The sequence below is a fragment of the Macaca mulatta genome, chromosome 13 (assembly GCF_049350105.2).
Source record: "Macaca mulatta isolate MMU2019108-1 chromosome 13, T2T-MMU8v2.0, whole genome shotgun sequence".
NCBI lineage: Eukaryota > Metazoa > Chordata > Mammalia > Primates > Cercopithecidae > Macaca > Macaca mulatta.
In genome coordinates, this window is record NC_133418.1 from 46,204,375 (window position 1) to 46,228,513 (window position 24,139).

The 24,139-nt window shown below is 35.5% G+C and overlaps 1 pseudogene; it reads left to right on the forward strand.

Moving 5' to 3' along the window:
- Positions 1-18,672: 18,672 nt before the first annotated feature.
- On the forward strand, positions 18,673-19,051 carry LOC100423975 (cytochrome c pseudogene; annotated as a pseudogene).
- The last annotated feature ends 5,088 nt before the right edge of the window (positions 19,052-24,139 follow it).

Sequence of the window (24,139 nt, forward strand, 5' to 3'; positions counted from 1 at the left end):
ATTGAAGCATTAAAAGCAGCCTGTTAAAATCTATACTGATATGGTCTGATCACATTAAGTTTTTAACTCAAGCTCCTCTAAATAGAGATATTTTCTGCAGTATACACAGAAAGAAGTAATTCTAAATCACAACGTTCTTATCCTTCTAATATCAGATTTTCTTCAACGATTTTGCCTTTCCCTCAATAACTCCTGCCCCTCTGTTTTTCCACCTCTGGTGCAGAGAGCAAGATGATTCCATTGGATTAACTTCATATAGACCAACATGCCTGATAATAGATGTAATATTCGTGATCCCTCTTTGGCTCCAAATTTACTGCTGCTATCTTTAGATATTTATCCTTATAGACAAAATTATAGAAGTTGTGATTTGCTTTCAGACATCATCTAAATGTATCTGATGTGCCCAATAGACACCTTTTTGACCTCCTCCTGCTCTGGTCCTAGAACACAAAGCCTGGGACTTGCTGGTCCATTTCTCCCAACTCGGTAACACTGTAATGTTTTCAGTGACTCTTTTACTTCTAAAAACCCATCAGAGAAACTGGGGCTCACTTGTTTTTAGCTTGCTTATTTCACTATGTCTAAGGGAACAAGGTTGAATACCACCATAAGCTAAATTATTATGTCCAGATCTGGAAAATAAAAAGTTAAAGTAGTCTCTTATTTATTTACTCAAAAAAAAAAAAAAAAGAAAAAAAAATGTAGCTTGCTTTGAACATTTTGTTTAAATGAAAGAGGAGTATAAACATCATTTGGTGTGATTATACTTCTCCATTTGGCAAAATAATCAGAAACAACTTTCATTAAGAGATGTTTCATGTTCCTATACTCATCAACCAAAATGAATAAATCAGAAATAATTTAAAATGTCTTTGAATACACATGCAAGCCTTGAAGAACTGAGTTACACACACACACACACACACACAGACTCATACACATACACATATTTTCTAATATGGCTCAAGGGCAGAAAATTTAGTCACAACACTAAAGAGCTAACAGTGAAAGAGCTAAAAAGATTCAACACTCTGGAATGCACAGAAAAGGCTTAGATTTCTCTTTTCCTATGTTCTTTATTATATAGTAGCTTCTATTTCTTTTCTTTTTTTTTTTTTTTTTTTGAGACGGAGTCTCGCTCTGTCGCCCAGGCTGGAGTGCAGTGGCGCGATCTCGGCTCATTGCAAGCTCCGCCTCCCGGGTTCACGCCATTCTCCTGCCTCAGCCTCCCGAGTAGCTGGGACTACAGGCGCCCACAACCGCGCCCGGCTAATTTTTTGTATTTTTAGTAGAGACGGGGTTTCACTGTGGTCTCGATCTCCTGACCTTGTGATCCGCCCGCCTCGGCCTCCCAAAGTGCTGGGATTACAGGCGTGAGCCACCGCGCCCGGCCAGTAGCTTCTATTTCTTAGAACTAATGGCCTGTATAACTGGAATAATTGTAAAAACTTTGGCCTTCCTTATAGATGAAGTTTTTCCGAGTGTGGACCTCTTATTTTGATAAAAAGAGACTTCTGGATCATATATTCCCTTCCTCAGCCCAGTTCTCCAGAAGGAGGTCATTTAGGGGTTAAGGCCAAATAACTGTATTCATTAGTGGTCTTTCAGCAACACATTGCTCTCAGGAATATGTGGTAAAGGTAGTTTTCTATTGCCCTGTAATAAATTACTACAAATTTAGCAGCTGAAAATAGCATGTATTTATAATCTGGAAGTTTCCATGAATAATGAGCCTGGGCAGAAGTTACCTGGGTTTTCTGCTCAGGGTCTCACGGGATGCAGTAAAAGAACTGACTGGGCTGCTTTTTCATATCAAGGCTCGACTGAGGAAGAATCCACTTCCGTGCTTATTCAAGTTTGTTTCAGAATTCCTTTCCTTTTAGGTATATGACTGAGGCCTCCAGCATTTTCCTGACTGGCTAAAGACTACACTCAGATCCTAGGGGCTACCATAGTTTCTAGAGGCTTCCAGCAGTTCCTTGTCACGAAGGACTTCTTAACATGGCATTTACTTCATTAAACCAGCAGGGATAATCTCTCTCTTCAGCCTGCTTAGATGAAGTCAAATAACATCATGCAATCAATCAAGTGATATCTAGTAACCTTTGCTTTGTAATGTAACTCTATCATGTGGCTGCCATTCCGTCACCTTTGCCATGTTAGACTGGATAGAAACAAGCCATAGGCCCCACCTGTCTGCAAGGGGAGGCATTATACAGGGTGTGAATATGAAAACACTTAAGTGTTTGTCTGCCACCTCCTGATTGGGTTGGTATCATCAATACTGCATCCTGATTGTTTCTCTTTCCATCAGAAGTTTTCCTATCATTTGCTGTACATCATCAATTTGAGGTCAATGTATACATAACACATTATAATTTATGAGAGGGAGCTTTCGAAAAGCAGGATAAATAATTGACAAAATCACACACGGAGGGCAACATTTCAAAATTGGGGCAAAATGATGTGGTTGGACTGAGATATTGGCAGGACGCTTAGAGTGAAGACATATCTGCATATCTAGTGCATTTTTTACACTATCGGTAATCTATTTGGAAGGGAATTGGATTAGTTTTAAGGACCAGGGCAGCCTCAATTCAGGGATGCACAGTTTATGTGTACAAGTATTTGAACTGATGGATGATATATTGTTTACTAATCAAGCTACCTGTTTTTTATTCTTTTACATAATGACAGCTGAGACACTGAATGGCACCAAGTCTTCAATATTCTCATATATATTTATGATTTGAAATATAAATCCCAACATAATATATTTAGGAAAATAATATTTTTAAGAAATAAACAGATAAAATTAATGTGAAAAATACTATGTATACTTTCTGTATTGAGAAGATCAGGAAAAAATGGAATTATCAGAAAGCTAAGCATCAAGGAAAAAGTTAGAAGACCTGTTTTTGGAACACTTTATCTCAAAGAATTAGATTTGCCAAGAGGCAAAAGGAAAGCCACAGTTAGCAAATTAGAAAAAAAAAAAAAAAGTCTTCAGAATTTTGTAGTGAACAAAAAGAAAAGCTCAGACTTTGAAAAGAGGACATCAGAAACTCAGGAAGATATAGGATCAACTTAAAAACAAATTTTGATCTTGTGGTCAAGACAAAACTTCTAGGCTAGAAAGAGAAAAGAGGATCCAACAATTCTTTTAACCTACATGTGGTAGAAGAAGAAAGAGACCAACTTGAGAAAGAGGTAAAATTTTTTAAATATAGATAAACTTTCATAAAGAAGGCAGATATACAGTATGTAGAACTGAAATGTAACAGAAAGTTTCTGCTACATAAAAATACAGTGGGCATATGCATGTTGATGCTGCTTTCAGTAGGAGAAAGTTTCTTCATGGCCTTGGATATTCAGGTACACAAGTGTATAAGGAAGCACACATGGAATATGCTGCTTCCTACAGCTTTAGGATACACAACAACAGCATTCCCAATTCAGTAATTTGTTGTAGTGAGTACCGACTAGGAAATGTTGAAAATTAAATGTTAAGTTTCTTCAGATATGCTGGATGTAAAGGCTGAAGGAATTGAGAGCCAGAGACGACAGCGTTGCAAAAATAGAAGCAAATGGGAAAAAAAAAAAAAAAACCCCAAAAATTCCTACCAATATTTTTAACGGTAAAATTAGCCATGGGTGTCTATTATCAGAAATGCAATACTTTGGACATTGAAGAGTAGATAGTTAGAAATATGAGTTATCCTGTTAAAGAAAGAGAGAGACAGAGAAAGAGAAAGAAAGAGACAGAAAGAGAGAGTTTCTGGGCAGAAAAAATACCTATTAAATCTTGGAAATAAAAGGAAGGTAAAAATGAAAGTAGATATGAAAAGGGAAATTAGGCAACTTTCATATTGAGGATCATACGATGAAAAATATTGCATACATTTAGGACCATACTGTTACGGGATCTCTGGGGTGTCGATTTTTCTGGCCGGAAATTTCTGTGGCTGTGGCCCCTTTGCCTGAATTCTAGTCCTGCATCCAGGAAAAATGAAGTATACAGACAAGTGAAGGGTGAAGAAGATGAAGAAGAGTTTTATTTAGTGTTAGAACAGCTTAGAGGAGACCCACAGTGGGTAGCTCCTCTCCACAGGCAGATCTTCCCTTGGAGTGTTCAGCTACACTCAGTAGAGAGTAGGCCCTCTACTCCTCTCAGCAGAGAGGAGGCCCCGCATCAATACTAGGGAAACTGACCTCAGCATCACATACTCTTACATTTTGTCAAAGGAAGGTAAGCTATACCAATGGTAAATTTCTCCCCTAGATATGAAAATATTAGTGTTACATTTTAGATATTTAATGATAAATTACTTCAAATTGAGGGTCTTTCTTTCTTTCTTTCTTTCTTTCTTTCTTTCTTTCTTTCTTTCTTTCTTTCTTTCTTTAAAGAGAAGAGGTCTAAATGTGTGCCCAAGCTGGTCTTGAACTCGAGGCTCAGTCTCCTGAATAGCTAGGATTACAGGGGTGCACCATCACACCAGGCTCTGAGTTTTTAAATTCAGAAGAAAGTTGGGTACACAAGAGAAGCTGAGTCTATTGAGATATTCTCCTTCTCCTTCCCTATCCCCTCTTATTTTCCTGGCCCCTCTCCTTGTCTCTCCTCATTCTCCTCCTTTTTCCTTGTACATCCCATCTTTCCTAAGTGATATTCAATGTGTGTGATTGGCAGACACAATATAGGTCTAATAGCAACAAGTACTAAATTCTGACTTACATATTTTACTCAGAGAGGGGTATTTTGCTTATTTTTTAAATAACTGAAATAATGTTGTTTGCTTCTTGGCTATTTTAATGTAATATTTGACACATTGACTAATGTGTCAATTAGTATATGACACACATGGGTATGTGTCATATCCCAACAGTCATCACCAAGATCGATGTCATGGAGATTTTCCCTTCTGTTTTCTAACAGAAGTTGTATGGTTTTGCAAATCGTGCTTCAGTCTTTAATCCATTTTGAGTGAATAGTTGTGTATGGTGTAAGATAAGGATTCAAACTCATTTTATTTGTGTGAATATGTGGGTACCTAGTGTTCCCAACATCATTTATTTAAAAGACTATCTTTTTTATTGTGTATTTTTGACACCTTTGTGGAATATTATGACCTTTGACCTGGAAGCACCTGCTTCAAGTTGCCCGGCCTTTGCAGACCAAACCAGTATACATCTTACACGTATTGATTCATGTCTCGTGTCTCTCTATAATGTACAATCAAGCTGTACCTCGACCACCTTAGGCTCATGTCTCAGGATATGTCATGACGTGTCCTTAACCTTGTCATAATAATCTTTCTAAATTGATTGAGAGCTGTCTCAGATAATTTTAGTTCACAAGTCTTTTAATATGCTGTTGAGTTTAATTTGTGAGTATTTTGTTGAGAAGGTTTGCATGTGTTTATCAGGGATATTGGCCTGTAATTTTCTTTTCTTGTAATTTTCTTGTCTGGCTTTGGTATGAGGATAATGCTGGCTTTGTACAATGAGTTTGGAAGTGTTCCTTTCTCCTCATAGATTAAGTGACTATGTTTCAAGTGATATTTCTTGATATTCACAATAGTATGTTTACACCAACATAGATATTGGTATTAATGTAAGTGAACCATGATTTTTACAATGAATTCAATAAGAGCACGTCTGAATAAATGTTTAATCCAAATCAGTGGTGATTTTTCTAGTAGTATTGTAGAAGACTATGAAAAGTAGCTTACTGTGTTATTAAAATGTATTTACATATTTAAATAAGTGGAAGTATAATAGTGAGAACTGATATTATGGTCCCTGTGGGAAGAGAATTGCCAGATTTGCAAAACAAAAATAAAAAATAGGTTTTAGGCCTAATTGACAATTTAAATATTGTCATGTTTGAAAGATTAATTGTTGATCCTCAGATGCTTAGGAGTTTAGCTGAGGAAGCTGTTTTTTTATATCCTTAATAAGCAGTTAATGGCCCACAACAGAAGATGGAAAATCTCCCATCAGTCTAATACTGTATGGGGTTTTCCCTTATTGCTCTACTATGTAATTTTTTAAAGTATGTTAATTGAGTTTTCTACTTCTCTAGAGGGAATCTTAAGATACAAACACATACATAAACAAACAATCAAACAAACAAAAACTAGACTGAATCTGCCAGTGTTTCCTTTAGTCCCTAGTAGGTCTTATTATTTTGTGTTTGCATTAATTTTAGTGGTTTTTTACCCCCTAGTTAATTATTAAATATAACAAACAAATCTATATTCCCCATTTATGCCAACAACAGTAAAGTATTATCATGTAGGTATTATTTTTTTCTCTCAACACTTTGGGAAGAAAAGACTTTCATGAACATATTTATGCCTATTGCATCTTCTAAACATCTTGACCTCTTTTCTTGTAAAATAACTCATTGAAATTAATCAAATTAATTATGTATTTTTCTCTTACTGTTTATATTTGATACAGATGGAATTGATACATTTGGTTAGAAACTGAGAAAAACATACTCCACAGGACCTAATTAGTTTTCAATATTGTACTCAGATTTACCTGATAAAAAATTCAAAAAGAAAAATCAGTATACAAAGAAAGGTTTGAGACATTCAAAGAAACAATATCAATCTGAGGGAATAGAGATAATATTCCCTTATGAAACTGACATACCATTAGAAAGAGGTCCAAAGAGCTGGATAATAATCTTAAAAACGTATAATTTGTATTTATTAATGAGATTTGATATGGCATGTCATCTTTGACATGGGCATAATTGGAGATCAGAGAATGTTGTCTTATGAGCTGAAATATAACAGAGAGGGAAAATAGCACGTTGTATCATATAGAAATCCACATCAGTGTGTTGTCAAATGTTAGCCAATACTAGTGCTTCTCATTTTATCTCCATTATCATATGTTTTATTTTGGGGTAGCGACATCTTTTGAGTGAGTGAGTATGTTTTATTAGAGGACAAGCAATCTTACGTCCTTGATTATTTACTTAAGTTGTTTATTAAGCATTGGCACTAAGAAATACCTTTAAGGATATGTGTCCACAAACAATTCGTCTTTTACTACCTTCATATGAGCATCCATAATGTGCCAGATATTTTGCTAGGAGATGAAGCAAAAGTAATGGTCATAACATACAAAGTGTCTGTTCTTGTGGGGCTTACATCTCAATGAAAGAAACAGATAATGAATAAACAAATAAATATACACTATTTATATCATTTTGGTAGACTTAATAATGCCCCTTCAAAGATATTTTTATCCTAATCCCTGGAAACTGTGACTATGTTACTTTACATGGTGATAGGGACTTCTCAGTTGTGATTAAATTAAGGATTTTGAGAAAGGAATTATATCCTTAATTATTTAATTAGGCCCAATATAATTACAGGAATTTCTATAAGAGGCAGGAACTAAGGTAGGATAGAGAGAAGCAGAAGGAAGCAGAGTCAGAGAGGGATGATACACCACTGGCTTTGACAACGGAGAAAGGAACCATGAAGCAAGGAACAGCAGCCTGTAGGAACAAAATGGCTCTAAGTAAGAAAATGATTCTCCCTTAGATTCTCCAAAAGAAACACAAGTTTGCTGATTTGGTTGTAGTCCTGTGAACCTAATTTCTGGGAGACTTCTGACTCCCAGAACCAAAAGAAAATAAATGTGTGTTAAAGCATCGCATTTGTGGTAATTTGTTACAATCAGATTTAAATGATAGTAAGAAAAAATTAGACATGGTACAGAAATATAAAACATACCCATTTTAAATAATATGAGCAAGCAAGAAAGAACTTTCTGATAACATGTCATTAGTGTAGATGCATAAATGAAGAAGTGAAACACATAGCTACAACTATGTTCCGTGACAAGATAGTGCAACGTCCCTGAAGCCTGGTTGGTTGTATTCTAGGAATATGCACAGTACCATTGTGGCTAGAATATAGCAGCTTCGATGAAACAGAAAGGAGATACAGAAGAGAAGGGAGGGAAGCCAGAGCATTCAGGAACCCATGGACCATACTAGGAACTTTGCTTTTTTTGTATATATATGGGATTAGAAAATGCTGAGATGTTTTCAGAGAAGCCATGACATGTAACAAGATTTCCTTAGGTGCTCTGTGAAGAAGAAACTATAGCATCCAAGAGGCCTGCCTGGTGCCACTGTCTGGACAGGAATTAGACAAACATGATTTTTATCCATATAAAAGCACTTTTATTTGTGTTTTTTAATATATTCTGATTTAACAAAGCCAGTGTAAATCCTTAATTAATAAAAACAACATTTAACATTTAATTCGGTACATGTATTAGAGTACAAAATGCATTAACTTTTCATTCATTCATTCATTATCTACAAATGGATAAACAAAATCCGGTATAGACACAAAACAAAATATTATTCAGACTTAAAAAGGAAGAAAATTACACCATGTCTTAGTCCATGTGTCCTGCTATAACAAAAATACCACAGACTAGGTGCGTTATAAACAACAGCAATTCATTTCACACAGTTCTGGAGACAGAGAAATTCAAGATCAAGGTGCCAGCAGATTTGCTATCGCTTCCTGGTTCACACATGACCATCTTCTCACTGAGTTCTCACATAGCAGAAGAGACAAGGGAGTTCTCTGGGGTCTTTAAAATAAGAATATTAATTCGATTCTTGAGGATTCCACCTTTTGATCACTTTCTAATACCATCACTTTGGGAAGATGATTTTCAACATACGAATTTTAGGGGGACATAAACTTTCAGCCTATAGCAGGCAATGTAAAACAACATGGATAAAACTTGAAGAAATTACGCTAAGTGAAAAATGTCAGGTATTGTAGCACAAATACTGCATGATTTTACTCTTGTGAAATATTTAAAAAATCAAACTCATAGAAGCAGAGAATGGAATGGTGCTTACCAGAGGTCAGGCGGGAGAGTTCTCATCCAATGGATATAATGTTTCATTTACACAAGATAAATAAGTTCTAAAAATCTGCTGGATATCATCGTGTCTCTAGTTAAAAGCACTGTATTATGCATTTTAAAATTTTGTCAAGAGGGTGGATCTCATGTTAAATCTTCTTGACAATTTTTTTAAAGTAAAACTCTGTTGGCATATTTTATAGTGTTGTGTTTGAAAACATATTTCCGACATAGAACAGAAACTTCATCAACATATTAGCTTTAATGAAAGACTTGATACATAAAAAAATCAACAATTAAATCTAACATAAAACATCTACTCCTCAAGTACAATAATCATATTTATGTGTACTGAAATATTTTCTGTTTTTAGAAAAGAATTCAAAAGACACAAAAAGCTATTATTAAAATATTTACTTTATTAAAATATTAGAATGACATATTATTCTCAAAATTACATTTTATTTTTCCTCCATTGATTTATTTTTAAAATAGTCCTGTAATCTGAGATGAATCTATGATAAAAATATTTTGCCATATCCTACATATACCTCTTTAAAGTTTCTTTTGAAATGACCACACACACACACACACACACACACACATACACACACACACATATATACACACACACATACAGTAAGAGTTATAGTAGTAGTATCAGCAATATCCTTAATTTACATAGAATGATGGAAGGAGCTTTGGGAAATATTTACAAGATTAGTGCTGTCAAGTATATATTTGAGACATCAAGCTGAAGTAGTTTGGAGTAGTCCTGGGGGGGTAAAGGGAAGACAACAATTGGAAGAGACCCATGCATTTTTGCAAAAGGAAAACTTGCCATAAACATCAAGATTGACTAACAGGTTTATAAATGAAGGAGATTTGTACTACAGTTGGAGAGGCATAAACCTTTAACATGGCCTGGCAGAAGTGGTGTTTAGCAAGCTTCTAACACCATCTCAATTTCTTCCCCTCCCTTCCTTATTGTACTCATGGAAAAGAATTCCCTGATTTCAGGTTATACTTAAAGTGTGAGAATTTATACTCTGAAACCTGATGGGCAGAGTGTTTACATAAATTATTTGAAATTCTTCTGTATAGGAAATTTGGTTATCCTCCTCCATTTATTTGCATAGTCAATCATGCATTTATATCAGTATAAACCCTTGGAAACTTATTGTATATTTTGGTCAAGGCTTCTGTAACCAGTACCTAAAAATGTGAAAGTGGCTTTGAACTGGGTAATTTAGGTAAAGGCTTGGGAATATTGAGGGTGGGATCACTGCCCCAGTGGTTCTAAAAGGAGAACACTGAACCAAGGATTGTTCTCAAGACTTGAAATCTAATGAAACTTGCTTTGCTAAGTTTTGAACTTGCTTAGAACCTATCACCTTTTTCTTGCCTCTGATTTATCTCTTTTAGGATAAGAATGTCTATCCTATGTCTGTTCCACAGTTGTATTTTAAAAGCATACTACTTTTTTGATGTCACACGTTCACAGCTGCAGAGGAATTTTGTCTCAGAATGAACAGTACCTTGAGTATCACACACATCTGATTTAGATGATATTTAAATTTTGGAATTTTGGCTTGAGAGTTGATGCTGATATGAGTTGAGTCTTTGGGGCTGTTGGGATGGAATGAATGTATTTTTCATATAAGAATATGAATTGTGGGGGACAGGACTACAGTTCACTATGGACTGAACTGTGTCCCTCCAAATTTCATATGCTGAAGCCATAACTCCCAAGATTAGTGTTGGTTGTATTTGAAAATAGGGCCTTTAGGAAATAATTACGGTTAAATGAGGTCATAAATATGGAGAATTAATCTGATAGGATTTGTGGCCTTATATTAGGACTATATGTGGCTTTATATAGGTTGGTGTAAAAGTAATTGCAGTTTTTGCCATTAAAGGTAATGAGAAAATCCTCAATAACTTTTGCACCAACCAACCTAATAAGCAAAAGTTCTCTCTCACTCTCTCTCTGCCATGTGAGTACACAGGGAGAAGTCATCTGTCTGCAATCTGGGTACAGACCAATCTCCAGTAACCAGACTTTGCTGGGCCTTCATTTTGGACTTTCCAGACTCCAAACTGTGAGAAAATGAATCTTTATTGTTCAAGCCATTCAGTCTATTTTGTTATGGCAGCCCTAGCCAACTAATACAGGTTTATAACCCAACACAACATAATGTATTTTATGCTCAAATTATTCTAGCTTTGGCCATTGGGAGCTCTTTCAGGTGACTTCAGTATCCTTTTTAAATAGTCTCATTACTGTGTGAGGTAGGGATGTATGCGGTTTGTGTATGTGTGTGTGTGTGTGTGTGTGTATCTGTGTGTGTGTGTCTGTGTGTCTGTGTGACCACATGCTAAATATAACCTTACTTTCTGGCATTATAACATACTTCAGGCTCATAGTACATATTTTATGTTCTGCCAAGTCTTAGAATAATTCAGTCATTTCTGCGAGAAGATTTGGTACTTTGTATTGAATATTAGTATTAGAAATAAGCATTTCCTTAATAATATGTTCTATGTTCCTATGCTAGTTTAATTCTAGGCCCTATCAGCTGATAGATTAAAAAAAATGTACTTATAGCCTCTGTACACTCACCTGAACATGAGTTCATAGTGATGTCACCAACTGTAATTAATTACCATGTGTATCATTCTAGCTTCTTCCCCTTATATGCAACTTCCCCTTTCAACTGTGAAAAAAAATGGTTCTTACCATTCACCATCCATTATTTAATTGTTAAATTCAAGTACACACATACGGTGGTAAAATGGTGGTAAAAGAATTGATAATCTATACATCCATGGGGAACAACTTTATTAACTACAATATAGTATTTATATCCAGTTTATTTTGTCTTGAGTCTTACACACTCCTTTCATATCAAAATCAGAATTATATACCACAACCAAGTGGGGTTTATTCCAAGTATACAAGAATAGGATAGACAATTTTAAAGATGTTTACATGTTCTTGTTTAAACTGAAAATCTCTCATATAATTTTAATTTTTATGATTTTGAGAATATTTACTATGTTTTTCAACCATTTGTACATAGGGTGTGTGCGTGTGCATGTGTGTGTATGTGTTTAAAAAAAATTAGTCAATGGAAAGGAGATAATATTTGAAGTATATATTATTGATAAAGGACATGCAACCAAACTAAACACAACAGGTCAGTAAGAAAAAGACAAATAATCCAATAAAAAAAGATGTTCTTGATATAATTTATTTCTCCACTATTCAGACTTATTTACCACATATACAAAATATCACCTCATGCCTGGTGCTGTGGCTAATTATTGCCTGTAATCCCAACACTTCGTGGGGTGAAGGTGAGACAATTGCTTGAGCCCAACAGTAAAGACCAGCCTGGGCAATGTTACAAGATCTTGTCTCTACAAAAAAACAAAAACAAAAACAAAAAAACACTTAAAAAAAAAAACTAGCCAGTGTGGTGATGTGTGCCTGTGGTCCCAGCTCCTTGAGAAGCAGAGACAGCAGTGAGCTATGCCACTGCTCTCCAGCCTGGGCAGCTATGCCACTGCTCTCCAGCCTGGGCAACAGAGTTAGACCCCATCACTAAAAAAATAAATAAATAAAAATAAGCAAATAAATAATCTCCTAAATCTATTCACTTATCTTATTCTGCACTTTTATTATCTAATACAAAATGTTGTCATCTTTTACATGAACACTATCAATTGCCTGTAAATTGTTTCCTTTCTTCCAAGCTGAATCCACAAATTTTTATCCTCTGCAGTGAGCTGAGTGGTTTTTAAAGCACAAACATAATTCACATCTATGCTTTAAACTCATTAGTACCTTCCAATTGCACATAAGATAATATTCACAATTCATATTACAGTCTCCAAAGCTTAATATGTTGTTACCACTTCAACTTCTTACACCGTCTCCTACTCACATATATGCTTTATCAATTCTCGCCTTTGTATTGTTTCCCACATACACTGACTAGTATGCCTGACTTACATGATTTTCTCAGCCTGAAATTATTTTATTTTTGCATAGTGAGCTCTTCTTTGTCATTGAGATTTTAACTTGTGTCATTGACTAAGAAAACCCTTTACTTATCATCTAATTTAACATAATCTATGTTAATTCAAATGTTTATAGCTATATGTAAGAGAACCTCTTATGCAAGTGGCCTACATCATAAGAATAATATGTAATTCACTTGATATGAAGTCCTGAGTTGGGGCTAGCTCTAGTACAATTGCTAACGTGACTCTGTCATCAGAGACTCCATTTTTTCCATTTTATTACCAAATCATTTTTATGGCATCAGCCCAGGAAACATTACAGAGAAGGCACAATAACAGCTGGACAGGCAACTCGTGATGCCAGCTAATTGCAATCCTTGCTCTTAACATACATTTTTTGATAATCCCTTATTGTATTTCTCATTCTATTTCTCAGCCTAGGATTTATTACTATTTGATATTTTCTTATTTTTTTTTTTAGAAAAGAAATTATATAATGACAAAAGTTACAGATTCTGGAGTTTCCTTGCTTACCTTGAATGTCTGACTTGACTTTTTCCTGTTTAACCAATGTATCTAATCTCTGTGCCTTAGTTTTCATAGTAAAATAGGAATGGTTATATTGGGTATCCATATTAAAACATTGTTGTAAGGATTGAGTGAATTAATATAGGTAAAACACTTAAAGTAGCACCTGGCATGTATTAAGAGCTGTGGCAGGGTCTACTATATATTATTACATATAATTTATTGCTTTTTTAGTCTCCCCCTCCACAGTTACACACACACACCAGAGAATAAGTTATAACAGAGCAAGTTTTATTTATGTGACTTTGTGCAGAAAATAGTTAACATAGCAGATCTGAGATTGCTATCCTTATGAAGTCTGCTTACAAAGTAGGCTGTTGTCTGGTATTTGGAAACTTGGATTTCAGAATGGTTCCCACAATTCCATAACTGGTAAGAATGATTCACTCAGTCTAGACTGTGCGAGCAATATGGTTTATGCTAACTACTTGCTTTCCTTCTGGGACTCTGAAATGTTGTATATGTTAGGCAGAGTGTGCTTTTGTGAGGAACATACAATAAAACCCCTGCATACTGAGTCTTTAATGAGCTTCCCTGGTAGACAGTATTTCTCACGTGTTGTCACAGCTCTGCTGTAGAAATTGTATTCTGTGTGACTCCACTATTAGAGGCCGTACACCTTGTCTTTTCTAGACTTTTCATTATGCACCTATTCTCTTTGCTGGATTTTCTTTGTTTCTTTTTGCTGCAATAAATCATAGCCATGGATTCAACTGTATACTGAATATTGTTAGCCCTCCTGGTAAATCACTAAACCTAAGAGTGTTCCTGGGGGCCCTGACACACACTTGTTTACCAAAATCTAAAACAGTGACTGATTCATAGTATTAGGTTGGTGCAAAAGTAATTGTGGTTTTGCATTACTTTCAATAGTAAAACCCACAATTACTTCTGCACCAACCTGATAGATTCTCAATGGAAGTCAAATACATAGATGAAATAATAAATGGATAGCTATCACTCTATATGGTCACACACCCATTTGGACAAACAACAGCATCAACCTTTAGCACAGAGAGCAGGTTGTTTCCACTGAAGAGACTGTGCTCTTTGATGGTTGTTTACTTACCACCATTTATCATAAATGACTCAAATATCAGAATGCTAGGCCATGAGGAAATTGGGGGGAAGGACAAATCATGATTCTACAAACAACTTACTATCTCTGCAAGCTGTTTTGGTCAATGTCTTAACCATCGGCTCAAAATTAGTGTGGAATATAATTGCTGGAGTGCTATAATAAAAAGCTACTTATAAAGATATGATAAGCATTATGGTAAAATCTGATCTTTAATTCTACCCCAGGTGACTAGCAAGGGGTAAGTGAGACAAGTGAGGTCATTTTAAATCAATGGAGTTAAGGAAAAGGGAAAAAACTCAGCAGTGATTCCGGAAGATGCAGCGGACTACGGTCCCTTGTTCCATGCGTGAGCTCAGCAGTTTCTCATTCTCTTTCCATTTTGAAAAAATTAAACTGTTAAATTAGTATGTTATTTATTTACTTTTTAGGCTGGATTTGAATACATTTAAGAGTAGCCTACACGATACTGTTGTTGATTTTTTCTTTCTATTTCTATTCCCTAACATAATGTTTGACAGACAGTAATTGCTCACCAGAGGGAAGTTTAGAATCATGGCTACCGGGGGTGTTCAATCTTCTGGTTTCCCTCGGCCATACTGAAAGAAGAATTGTCTCGGGCCACACATAAAAAATGCACTAACACTAACAATAGCTGATGAGCTAAAAAACATTGCAAAAACAATCCCATAATGTTCATGAATTTGTGTTGAGCCTCATTCAAAGGCTTCCTGGGCTGCATGCAGCCCAGGAGCTATGGGTTGGACAAGCTTGATGTCTACCATCTAGCAGGTGAATTCTCTTGGAATAGATTTCCCTTCTAGTCTTAGCACATTTAGGCAGTATTGGACAAGTAATTTGTACTGAGATTTTCTTTACTTATCTGTAAATTGTAATTACATTTAGTTTTCTGTGTCTGTGGGTTCTGCATCTGTGAACATGGAAGCTGACTGGGGGACTTGAGCATCTGTGGATTGTGGTAGTTGTGGAGGAGTGGGTAATCCTGGAACCCGTCCCCAACAGATACTGAGAGATGACTGTAATCATAGAGCATTTGTAAGAGTTAAATTGAATACTATAACTTAGAAAATACAAGCACTTTAGAAAGGCTGGATATTATTATTATAATCTAAGAAAGTAGTAAGAAATTAAAGAGCAATGTTTTGTCAGATTACATAAGGACTTGAATGTTAGCATTTATTTATATGACAGCAATAAAATTTTCAGCAGAAACGTGGCATAGTTATTGTTCTGATTTTATTTATATATTTTTATAGCCAAATCTTATTACTGCAAAGAGTATCTAGAAAAAGGTTACCAAGTTCGTTGTGAACATTCAGTTGATAAGAAATTAGCATTAGTGATGATTAGAAGAGAGGATCCTGATCTTTTTAAAAATACATTACATGTTTTGAGACATAATTATGTATGCCAGGAACATGCATAAGTATTATATGTCAATTAAGAAAAATAAAATTTTTCAAAAGAGTGGAAATACAAAGAAAATTGTGGGTAGACCACTTAAAGAATTTATCTATATTTTGATTCCTCTTAATTTAGCCTTTCATTTTCAACTAAACAATATCCTGTTTATTAATTTATACTACATATTGCCTGGTATAATTATTTCTTTATAAATTTAAAAATTGGAAAAATTTCTTCCATTATATTTCAAGATTTCTGATAATAACTATTTAGGAGTATACAATTTGTTTTTTAAATTTAGTTTTATTTTATTTTAGATTCAGAGGGTATATGTGAAGATTTGTTCCATAAGTATATTGTATAATGCTGATCGGCTTCCAATGAACTCATCACTCAAACAATGAACACAATATCCAATACATAGATTTAAAAACCTTGCTTTCTTCCCACGTTCCCCTCTTTTGGAGTTCTAGTGTCTATAATTTCTATCTTTCTGTCCATGTGTAACCATTGTTTACCTTCCACCTAGAAGTAAAACATGTGGCATTTGACTTTTTGTTTCTGAGCTATTTATCTCGTAATAATGGCCTCCGGATCCATCCATGTTGCTGCAAAACACATGATTTTATTCTTTTTGATGGCTGCTAGTATTCCATTGTGTATATATACCACATTTTCTTTATCCAGTCAATACTTGATGAACACTTATGTTTGTTCCATGACCTTGCTATTGTAAATAGTGATGCAATAAACATATGAGTGCAGGTGGCTTTTTGATAAAACAATTTATTTTCCTTTGGGTAGATTTCCAGTAGCAGGATTGCTGGGTTGAATAGCAGTTCTATTTTTAGTTCTTTGAGGAATCTCCATACTGTTTTCCATAGGAGTTGAAGTAATTTACATTCACACCAACAGTATATAAATACGTTTGTTTCTTTAAACAGCCCACAGCTTTTTAGATGGGTTTTTTTTTTTAATACAGTCTACATTTAACAAATAATTTTGATAGAAAAAATCAATTGACCAATTAATGAATCATTGATTATTTTTAATCACAGGAAATCAGTAGATGACAACCAAATCTTAACAACCCTTCAGAAGTTAAATCTACATTACTGTGAAGAAAGTCTAATATCTTGGTTTTTAAAAGTTTTAATTTTTTTTAATGGCAATAATAAGTTTTGAGAAAAAAATGTGCTCAATGATTTCTTAAAGGTATTATTTTTAGGTCATTTGAATTTTATAGTTTATAGGTAATGAAGTTTCACTTTTTATTTCTGCATGTTCAACTGTTTGAGGAAAGAAGGCTGAAAGTCAAATATGGTAACATTTTCTTTCACTTAATTCAAAAGGCCTCTGAAAAATAATAAGATTTATTCTGTAAATTACTTTATAATTGTTCTTTAACCACACTGTGATATTTGATAATGTCAGAATGATTTTGCTTTAGGGAACGTGATTTTAGCCCCTGAAGAAAATTAATTACTCTCCCTAAATAAATAGCATTTTATATATTTTATATGAACTTAGGGAATGTTTTTAAGGTTAATTAATCTGTCTCTGACGATTGCAGAAAAATTGTAGGAAAAATTACTTATACATTCAGGTCAGTTTGCTTATGCTAATATGCTAACCCACAAGAAAAATATCACATTCATTCAATCATATTTGAAGAAAATTACTTCCATTTACTCTGAAATCTAAGATATAACTATTGTGTTATCCAGTTCCCAATGTGGTTTCTTTAAAACCTTGTACCAAAAATTGTGCTAATCAATTTACCAAATGCTTCATTTACTCTAAAAAATAATACATATATTGTTTGCTTACTTGATATTTCATCCCTTAATAATCTTTTGTATATTATGCTAAACTCACCAAGGCTTTGCAGAGAGATATATGGAGATATATATAAATAGAGTCACAGATTAAAAATCCATAGGAAAAGGTCAAGAAGAATTACATCAATCTGTTCATTGTGCATATCCTTTGGAAAGAGCAATGAGGTGCAGGCGGAAGTAAGGAAAATCTACATGAGCTTTTAAAAATATATTTTTTTTTCGGCCGGACACGGTGGCTCACGCCTGTAATCCCAGCACTTTTGGAGGCCGAGGCAGGCGGATCACGAGAGCCAGAGATGAGACCATCCTGGCGAACACGGCGAACCGCCCCCCCCCCCGCCCCCCCGTCTACTAAAAATACATAAAAATTTAGCCAGGCCCAGGGGGCGGATCACAAGGTCAGAAGATAGAGACCATCCTGGCTAAGACAGTGAAACCCCATCTCTACTAAAAATACAAAAAATTAACCGGTCGTGGCGGCGGGCGCCTGTAGTCCCAGCTACTCGGGAGGCTGAGGCATGAGAATGGCGTGAACCTGGGAGCCGGAGCTTGCAGTGAGCAGACATTGCGCCACTGCACTCCAGCCTGGGCTACAGAGCGAGACTCCGTGTCAAAAAAAAAAAAAAAAAAAATATATATATATATAAATTTTTTTCCATATTATTTATTTCTCATTACTTTTCACATTGTTCTAATTAATTTGAGGATTTGTACACATATTTTACATTTATTATTTGTATATGTTTTTAGAAGAATAAGAAAATCTCTTCCTCTGTCACTCCTGTAGTAAATAGAGAGTGGGACGTCCGGCTTCAGAGCAGGAACCATCCTTGTGCCAGAGACGAAAAATAGAATTAAATATGGGTGATGTTAGAAAGGCAAGAAGGTTTTTCGTTCAGAAGTGTACCCAGTAACACACTATGGAAGAAGGAGGCAAGCACGAGACTGGGCCTAATCTCCATGGTCACTTTGTGCCGAAGCCAGGTCAGGCCATTGGATTCTCTAACAGAGACGCCAATAAGAACAAAGGCATCACCTGGGCAGAAAGGATACACTGATAGAGTATTTGGAGAATCCCAAGAACTACATCCCTGGAACAAAAATGATCTTTGCCGGCATTAAGAAGGCAGAAAGGGCAGACTTGATAGCTTATCTCAAAAGAAGCTACTAATGAGTAATAGTTGGCCACTGCCTTATAAAACAGAAGAAATGTCTCATGACTTTTGTATATGTACCATACTTTAATAGATCTCATACGCCAGAATTCAGATCATGAATGACTGACAGAATATTTTTTGGGCACTCCTGATTTAAAACAAAGACGGGCTTATGGTTAAATGAATATGTTCAGTTATTGAATTTTAATAGTAATTCCAATTCAGTAAATGCTATTACTGTTTACTCCTTCTAAAGATATGATTAGACTTCATTTGTAATGTCCAACTTTTCACAAAGACGATGACTGCCATCTTAAAACTTACTGGAAATTGGTTTATATTTAGATTTCTATAACTGATCATGTGAATATATTTAAATACTGGGGAAATTCCTTCACTGTCCCAGAACCAAGCAAGATTCATCTGTGTTTTGTGCTCATTTGCCTCTTAAAGGCAAGGGTTGAAGATAAATAAGGTAGCAAAGTCTACTTAATATTTTTGGCCTTAATTATGCCAATCTAATTAGAATTCCCTGTATTTAAAATGGTTCTTTTTACTTATTGAAAGGCATTTTAGTGTGGTTTATGTGTAATATCAAAGATTATTTAACACTTCTCACATTTTATAGATGATCTATAGGGTCACATGTGTTTAAAATAGTAGCAAGTTAAACTTCACTCTTGAATTCTTTACAATCTAAGTCAAACTAAGTTACAATTTAAGATTTTCTAAACAGCCATTCAGATACATAAAACTGCAGAACTGCTCAGTATGTGTGATTGTGAATAGTGTTTTTGCCAACTTAAAAGAATTAAAGTAGAGGAGATATACATAAATTTTAAAATTATGTGTGATCATAAGACTTAAGATAATTCAAAAGAAACTCACAGATCATGGAAAAAAAATGTTCATGGCAAAGAAAAGACATACTCTAAATACATTAATAATTACAAATGTGTCAAAAATACAATTCTAGAATTTATGATATAGGCATTAAGTTCATAATATACTATAATGAAATATGTAATTTAATTTAAATAATATTTAGAAATTATATCCATATATTCAACAAGTAATTATTAAGTGTATTTATGTTCCAGATACCATTCTAGGTGCCTGGGATGCATCAGTAAACAGAATACATCTAGTGCTGCATGAAGGAGCTTCCTTTTCAGTGAAGGAGGACATTAGACACATATGTATAAATGAGTCATTGAACAAGATAATTGCTGGCAGAGATGGATTCTATGAAAGAAATAAATCAGAGTGATGAGAGGGAAAGTGACAGAGACACAGCTTTAGGTTGGAGGCTAAAGTGAGGCCTTTGAAAAAATGATAATTCATGTGAGACTTGAATGACAAGATAAAATGTGTAGAGAGTTAGAGGCTGAGGATTACAGGCCAAGGAAATAGCCCCGTGCATATGTTGTGAGACGTAGCTCCAAGACATAGACATGCATAAAGTTTAATTCAATTTGATTCTTCCAGAAATGAATTGAAGGTCACTAGGCCTGGAGTATCAGGAAGCAGAGGAGAAGCTGTGAGAGAAGAGGTTGAAGTGAGATGTCCGTGTCATTTAATGAAGCAAATCACATGAAAAATATCATTGGCATTTATGATTATATGACTTATTTAAAAACAGCAGTAAAATTTACTTCCTACTTTATCCTAAGGTTCTGAAGACCTTTCGATGGTATTCTTGTGGGAGAGTTTACAATTTTGGTGTGTATCATGATTGTAAAGATACCCTGATCTCTTTATAAAATAGAAGTAAATCTAGAAATTATAAAAATAACACTTTCCAGTTCTCTTAGTCAATCACTGACAGTACGCAAAATCATTGTCTAGTTGATAAATTCATTCGAGTCTTTCATTTTTAGTCCAAGGAGACTTTAGGTTCCTCCTTTTGGATTATAAAATGGAAGTTACCTAGACCCCTTTTGTATATACTATTCATGACTTACACATACCAGTTTTGTACATGTATTGTAAATAGCTACTATTGTAAAAGAAAAAAATAATTTTCACAGGAATATTTTCTGTGTATAACAGAAATGGCTTACTTATATGTATTTGCTGAAAATATGTCCATAACTAATATAAGGAATATTCTGAACTTTATTTAAAAATTTTAAAAGAATATTTTTATGGATAAGCAATCTCAATATTATAAAAATGACTTCTCTTTCCATGTAAATGTAAAACTTCCCATCAAATTCTGACAGAACTTAATATTAATGGATCTTGATACAGCACATAAAAATCATGTGAAATATAAGGGACCAAAAAATTGCAAAAATATTTTTGAAAATGAATAAATTAGTGTGACTTAAGCCATAATATAATAAGTCTTACAGCACCTGAAAGTCATATTGTGCAGAGATAGATAAATAGAAAGCTAAGTAAAATAGTGATTCCAGAAATCAATCAAAAGATGAACACATACACACATATATTTGATGTATGACTATTGCCATTGTAGACTAACAGGAAAAAGAGAAGCAATTTTTAAAAATGTTTAAAAATTAGTTATACATATGAAGAAACATGAGATTAGATTAATAATTCCTTCCTTATATTACATATAAAAATAAATGCTATATTAGTCATACTATGTAAACTAACATTAGAAAGATTTTAAAGAAAGTATAATAGTATGTCTTTGAAACAAGATATGAAGAGCATTCTAAATAAAAACCCCAACAGTGAATCATAAAAATGATTGATAAGTTTGATTATATTAACATAAATATTTTTTCCTGAAATATATATTCTTCCTGTGCATGCACATGCATCTGTAAATTTAAAATAAAAACAAATTCAGTATACTTTTTATTTGTAAAAATACTAGAAATCTTATGTGATGTTGTTCTGCAAGTACTAGACATTTTATATTAAGAAAGCATTGTAATACGGTGTTTAAATATTGATACATGGGAGGATATAAGATCAGTGTCTGTAGCTAATATGAGCATAAAGCTGTAGATCATGAGAGAATAAAGGATATTAGAAAACTGACACTGTTGATAAGCCAATTCTCTTTAAATGTAAGACAATCACAAAATAAAACTTTTCTTGAATTATTCGAATTGCATAATTTCTACTTACCGAAAATTATTAAAAATCGTCTGGAACAGTTAAGCATTTATGATAGCAGGAGGTTTATGAAAAAATAATTTTGAAGAGTCACTAGATCTTTCAGATAGAGTTAGCATGCTTTACTTATTAAAACTGAATAATATTGTCATAGAAATAAACACATTAATCAAAAAGAAGTATGTAGATGAATTTTATGATAAAACTAGGATTTCCAATCATTAAAGAAATAAAGATAAATTCTTCATTGAATTGTTTTGAAAAAAATAATATGGCTCTATATTTCAAACTTATGCATTATTTTAAGTTAAATGTCACAAGGAAGAAAACTTTAATGTTAAAGAAAGAAATTAGAGAGTGACATCAGCAAGATGACTGGCAAGAGATGCCTGGCACTCATCCTCCCACAAGAAAATACAAAAGCAATAAACAGATAGATTAGATTTGCCTGAAGTGTCGGGGGCAAATGTTGGACTGAAGAGACACTTATGCAGGAGGGCACGGTGGAAGCACCCAACATCTGCAGCCCAATTTCTCCACCTTGATTGGATCTGCCTGGAGTCAGGAGGAAATTTCTGTTGTGGGCAAAAGGTAAGCATAAGTTCCCCAACATCCTCTATTGCCACTGCCGATAACTATAGTCCTTACTACAGGAGAATCCCACGGTCTGCACAAGCACTGTGCCCACATTGGAAAGATGCCAGGAATTCACACAGCAGTTGTGCCTTAGATTAGGAGCACAAGGTGTGCACTTCCACCCCCACTGACTCCCTGTGAGCCAAGCTGCTGCAGCACAGTACCATCTTGAGACCAGGGCCACCTCTGGAGTGCACCCTGCTCTGGGGACCAGGCCACTGCACCTCTCCAGCACTGGGGCTCCATCTTCATTATATTAATACCTGCACTATGCAAGGGGCTGAATACCACAACCCCAGTAGCATGGAGCCTGGACCCAAGACTCACTGTGATCCTAGTCCTACAAAGTAGGGAAATCAGCCCCTGCCACCCTCACTTCCACCTAGGGGAACAATCTGCCAGTCCCATGCAGGGCGAACCCCCCTTGATCTGGTCAAACCACTGAGCACCCCCCTGTGTCTGGGAGCGAGCCCTGAGCCTCTGAGCAACTAACCCACTCCTGAGCCAGTGAGTGGCTGTATACCCATGCCTGGGGCCTGAGAAACAGCCCTGTAGGCCATTCCTGGCAGACACTCAACCATGCAGGCCAAGCAGCCATGCGCCCATGCCCCAGGACTGCAAAAAAAGTCCTGCAGCTGCCCCTGATAGGCCTTCCCCCAAGCCCACTAAGCAGCTGTGTGCCCATGTCTAGATCCCAAGAGACAGCCCATAGGCCACCCCTGTGAGGCAGGCTTCCAGATCAATGGAGCAGTCTTGCACCCATGTTCCAGACTTGAGAAGCACTCCCACGGGCCACTCCTGGCAAACATGCCCAGAGGCTGGATGAGCAGCTATGCTTCCACCTCTTTAACCTGAGAAACAGTCTCTTGGGCTACTCTCAGTAGACATACCCCTAGGCTGGCCAGGAAGCCTTGCACACCACATACCAGGCCTGAGAAGCAGCCCCATGAGCCAATCCTGGCAGACCTGCCCCCAGGCAGGCCCAGCATTCTTTAGCTGTCACTGGGGGCCTGAGAAGAAACTCCCACCAGGAAATCCCCAGCCAGGAAGCAGTACAATCAAGCCTGGGGCTTGAGAAATTGCCCTACAGGCTGCTCATGGCAGGCATGCCACCGGGATGACTGAACAACCACGTGCCCATGCTCCTGGTCATAGTACCAGCCCTGTGGCCCCCAGTTGTGGGGCCCCACATGCCCCCATCCTGGGAAACAGCATGACAAGCCCACTCATGGAAAAGTCATATCACCACCACCACAAATTATCTCAGCTGAAGTCACTGAGACACGTGCAAACATCACTCGCAAGGATTACAGTTGAAAAAACTACATGGAAACTACACTAGTGCATCTACCTAGAAACAAAGCCAATGT